The following is a 6000-nucleotide window of genomic DNA, read 5'->3' as shown; positions in this document are numbered from 1 at the left end:
GTTTTCGAAAAAACCTTTGATCCAAAACCCTAGAAATCGCAAATTATGGCCTTTAGGGTTTAATAGCTATAAACCCTAATTTGCAATTCAACAGTTGTAGCAATTCAATTTAAAACAACAATGGCTCTGATACCAGTGATGGGTTTTATGTAAAACAAATAAACTAGAAAACAATTCCTAAGTTCACATGCAACCTACTTTGGATCTATGTTTTAACTATTGAACATACAACTTTGAATTGCAAAATAAGAACCCTAGAGGAGAGAGGCTAATTTCGAAATTAACAAACTAGGGTTTAGGAGTTACATACCTTTCAATTGTTATAGCAAACAATTGATAATCCTCTTGATCTTGATCTTGATCTTCTTGGAAGCTTAGCACCACAAATGTAATGCCTCTAATGGAATCACACCCAAGAACTAGCAAGAAGGAAACTTGGAGGAGAGAGGATGGAGAGAGTATGCAATTTCGGCCTTAGGGTTTCTTCCAAAGAAATCAGTGTCCTCAAATGTGAGCCAGGAGGCTCCTTAAATAGCTGAGGGATCTAGGGTTTAGGGAAAACCCTAGGTATCCTTTGCTTAGGGCCTAAGCAAGACCCAAGGCCTTATCTTGGACCCCTTGGACGAATTCTCTAGGGTTTCCCCTAGGTTTTTCGTCCACCCCCTTCCAAGGGAGTTCTGGATCCTTCCATTCAACTATCAGTTAATTGCAAACTAGTCCCTGCACTTTGTAATTAATTCTTTTAACCCCAAAATCAATTCTGATTAATTTCTGGCTAACAATTAATTAAACATAATGATTTCTAATTAATATATTAATCTTTTAACATATTAATAAATCATTTATATTAATTTATTAATCTTATAAATTAATATCTCTCCTTTCATAATTTCCTTGTCCAGTTGCTAGGTTGAGGGCAACCCAAAAGGACTGTGCTGCTATCAATTCAAGTACATACCAATTATAGTTATGGGCTTAGACACCTAATCCAACAGATGCCTACATGACTCTTGCATGTGTTGGTATGCTTATCGGGCAAGGACTGATGCCAGGCGGGGCTTGATGAGTAGATTGTATGCTAGTCATTAGTATCTGTTTATGCTTACCGGGCGAGGCCCGATGTCGGGCAGGGCTCGATGTATGTATGGTATGATATAGTCTTTGTGATTATTGCATGTGCTAGTAAAGTTATATGTTTATTTTAGTATGTGGTTATATGATTATGAGTGTATCGGGCGGGGCCCAATGTCAAGCGGGGGCTGATGATGGACAGATTTGTAATCTGAGCGGGGCTCGATGTCGGGTGGGACTCGATACCGTGCGAGGCCTGATGGAGGGCGGGGGCCCAGTATTGATTTACGTATGACTGGTATGTGGTATCTTGGGGAACTCACTGAGCTTTGTGCTTACGGTTTTCAGTTTATGTTTCAGGTACTTGGGTTTTCAAATGGAAGAACTTTGGAGGATTGCAGGGCACACACCACATGTTTCCGCGTTCTGTGAATTACTTTGATTTGATGATATTTTGCTAAATCTTGTCTACCTTGGTTGTATGGGAAAAATATGTATTAGCGATTTATTAATCTAAAAACAAAAATTTTATGTCATTAAGTTTGGGACGTTACACCAACACCCATTAGATCATTCCTTAAGTGAAATTCTATCCTCCTTTGAGTAAAGTAAGCTTATCCTCTCTCTCATTGAACCATTTTTCGGTGGTGATTTGGTGAAGATTAAATATCAATAAAGTTTATTTGGTTGCAATGAACGTTGTTTTAATTTTGGATCCAGTAAATTCACTCAATTTCTAGACTATTGTGAGTATAAAGTTCATATCTTGCTCTTTAGTTCTTTAGATCTAGTCATTTGTGGTTTTTTCTACTTTTGGCCATTTTTTGGGTGATCTTGGAGTTGAGAGGACCCCAACACCTTTTTATTAGTCTGGAATGCTTCTTGAACCTCATGAAACAGGAAACTTATGATCTTTTATTTTTCCTTTAAGCCATGAAAGTTATGTTGGTCCTTTAGGTCATTTTGGTGTATTAAAGTTTAGATCTTGATGGGTTGGAGTGTCTTAATGGATAAAGTTGTAAACTTTATCCATTAGTACAATGTTAAGGACTAGATCTAAAAGTTTGGGGGATTAACTTGATGGAATAAGTCATTTCACCTTATGAATGTGGCCTGGACGCGACGCGTCTTTCCCACGCGTGGCGTTCTTTTGAAGAAATCCTAAATCGCGCCTGTTTAGCCTTGAAAGCCCAAATTTTTTGTCCTGTAATGGGCGTGGGGCGCCCATGAGAAGGCATGGTGCTTCTGGTTGACCAAGGGTTGAGTTTTAATCGTTGACTTTGACTATTGGTAGTTGACTTCTTGACCAATTTGACTTTTGGGTCAAACTTGAGGGTTTTGAACTATAGACTATGAACTTCGTATAGTTGATTCATTGGACTTCACGTAGTGGATTTCAACTTTTTGATCAAGTGAGTCTTCTCACTATACTGTAGGACACTATGTGTCAGGATATGTTGTTTTTCTTCGTGGCTTGAATGGAAGACCATGATTTGGCCCATGTAACTTGTATGAAAGACCATGTTTTGTCTCATGACACTTGTATGAAATACTATGTTTTGGCGTATAGCAGGAAAGACCGTGTTTGGACCATGACAAAAGTAATTATAAGACTATGATCTGGCTCATAGCATTCACAAGAGTTAAAACATGCCCATTACGGTTATGTATTGTTGTAGTATGATATGTGGTATATTTGGGAACTCACTAAACTTTGTACTTATGGTTTTAAGTTTAAATTATTTTAGGTTTTCTGGTAACAAAGGAAGGGCACGACTTGATTGTATCGCATCCATTGAAGATTTATGCACTTAATAACTTTTATGTTTACATTCCGATTATTGTTTTGAAACAAATTGTTTTATTTTGATGTTTGAAGTTGGGATTGGAACAAATGCTTTTAATAATAAATGAAAAAATTGTTGTGAAATTTGGGACGCTACACCTTCACATTCCCACAATCATTTGAAGTACCTGAAACATTTAATCACAACTGTAAGCCAAAGCTTAGTCAGTTCCCCAAAATACCATATACAATAATACACATACAAGCATACAATTAAGGCTCTCGACACCAAGATGTTGGAAATAGGTGTCAAATGTCATAACTAATTGGTGTAACTTTGAGAATAATAGCAAAATCCTGTTTGGGTTGCCCTCAAGAGCAGTAATAGTTAGAAATAGTTTTAAGAGATTGAGAAAATAGTTTATTAATATATTATATGATTAATAAATTAATTAGAAACTAGCTAAAATTAATTAGAATTAATTTGGGATTAATTTGGAGTGCATAGACTGAATGTTAATTGTTCAATAGTTGAACAAAATGAACACATTCGGGAACACCATAGGTGGTGGATGGTTTTGGAGCTTCCTTGGAGGGTTCCTGAATTAATCCAGGTAACAGATAAAGCAGTGATTTGAATCAGGATTAAATATGATTATTTAATTATTGGCATCTTATAAATTATGATTTTGATCATTTATTACATTTTAAAGTTACGCTTTTGGTCACTTACATAATTTGTTTTTATAGCTTTCATTTATAATAATATTACTTTTTATTATAATAATTTTTTTAAATAAGCATAATTTGTATATTGTACGAATCAAGATATACTTTCAAACCTTATTGTTGTCTGTCTCTTTTATACATAATTGTTTGGATCGAAACTTTATTTTATACGTTTGTGGTCGACTAGTTTTGTTATAAGAAGCAAAAAAAAGTAAAAAAATAAAAATAAAAATAAGTATGTTGTTATTATGAGAAAAAATAATTATGTTGCATATAATAGTAACGAAAATAAAATACATTGTTCCTCCTAATGGTTTATCTTATAAAGATATTAACAATTCTAACCACTATTGAAGTATTGATATCTTGTATTAGTTGATATAAAAACTAAAACGAAAAACATTATAAAAAAATCGATTCCTAGCCGTCCACTACAACTCACTACTTTTGCAATGGTCGGGGAAAGGGCTCGCCTTTTTGGAGGATATGCTAAGAAACTGAAATATGTCGCATACTCTCTTTTGACCAACTCCTAAATGAAACCCTAAGACTTATCCGATAGGCCTCTAGGTAGTTGGTTAAAATACGAAAATGTTATGTTTCATACAACTGTGAAGGTGTAAGAATATGATTTATGTGTATTGTATTATACCTCCACCCTTATTAGTTAAAAAAAATGTTATATTCTTTAAAAAAAGTGTAATAATTTCTTTCTAGTAAAAATGTAATTTAAATTCAAGTTTTATACTTCTAACTAGATTATGACCCGCGTAAAACGCAAGGAACATATGAAAATGTACATATAAAGGTATAAAAAAATTGGCACTATAAAAAAATAAAGTAACAATCCTATCAATGAATATTTTTGAAACTACGATGCTATTAATGAAATTTTTTGCAAAGTTTAATGTTATTAATGAATTTTTTTTTCCAGAAAACAATCCTTTAAATGATCTTCAATATACAAAAAATATAACTTTCCATATCACTAAAAATAATCCAAAAAAGTCATTTTTTTAAGAGTACGATGCTATATATGAACTTTTTTTTCTTTCAAAGTTCAATACTAAAATCAATTTTTTTCAGAAAATGTCTTAATATAAGGTTAAAAGAGCATATTGTAAAATACTTATCGATCTACATGAGCAAGAATTAAACATTTCCATCAATACCCAATAAGGCATATAAATCATGCATCATTCTGTAATGAATTCCAACGCCCCACAATGTGGAATCCTCTCAGTGACAACATTCCAGAAGTCAGACCACATTGGATAATCAATATGAAGAGAATCTGCAATAAAAAATAATAATTGTCACCATCTTATACAAATATTATAGATTATTGGGGTGTTAGATATCGTAATAATTTGCCAACAAAAAAAAAATACCAACACCCTGTAGACATTACCTGTACAACATTTAATAAAAATACAAAAAACGTTATAAAAAATAAACTATACTTATGATATCTCTTCTAAGGTACATATGATTATTGAAATTAATGTCAACAAAAATCTTAAATATTTAAGTGGCTCTAAATACAACTACCCTCTAGTTTTAGGGCCCTTGACTTCACCCCACTCTCAAGTAGAAACGGTCCTTCAAATACTCTAAAAACCTGAAAGATTAAAATATAAACACAAAAAGATGAAAATGGTAAAATGAACTTTCAAATATAACAACAATATTTTATAGACAATACTACAAACAAGCTAGAAACATGCAAATAGAGATGAAAGAACATCATAATTAGATTAACACCATACACTCATTTAGTCTTATCTTTCTTCTTCCTTTATAGGAGTTTATAAAACATTTTCTATTGTATGATGGATTTCTGAATTACTTTTTTGAGATATGTGAGGTTGCAAAGAATGGAACAACAAAGAAATGGAATGGATCGGTAATCGTAAAAGCAAGATAATAAAATAAGTAATTCCATTCCAGAAACATGTTTGTGAGGCATGGAATGGAACATAATGAAAATTTCATATGATTTTTTATGTTATATATTGCAATTTAAATTATAAAGATAATCATTCACATATCTTTGTTTAGTTATTATTATGTAATTAAAAATGATTTATATTGCAACTTTTATACTAATATCTTCTCTTATTGCTGAGAAAACCTTGATACTCACAATGTTCCCAACCCTATTTTCAAGAGTGTATGGTGTACTCATTTATCCTTGAGAAAGTAAACTCAATAAGAAGATTCAAACCAGTTAAACTAAAGAATAAGGTTGTGAAAGGTTCTTACTATGCTTCTCGACATGCCCAGACAACGCAAGTTAACTAAAAAAACCCTGCTAATTAACCAAAATTAATCAATCCCAAACATTTTCCAATAAGATTTATCGATGTAATCTATTTACATGGTATACTAAAACTTTATCTTTTCTTTGTTAT

The sequence above is a fragment of the Lactuca virosa genome, chromosome 8, assembly GCF_052849685.1.
Source record: "Lactuca virosa cultivar CGN04683 chromosome 8, Lactuca_virosa_CGN04683_v6, whole genome shotgun sequence".
In the NCBI taxonomy this organism is placed as follows: domain Eukaryota; kingdom Viridiplantae; phylum Streptophyta; class Magnoliopsida; order Asterales; family Asteraceae; genus Lactuca; species Lactuca virosa.
Note: the sequence above shows the minus strand (reverse complement) of the source record.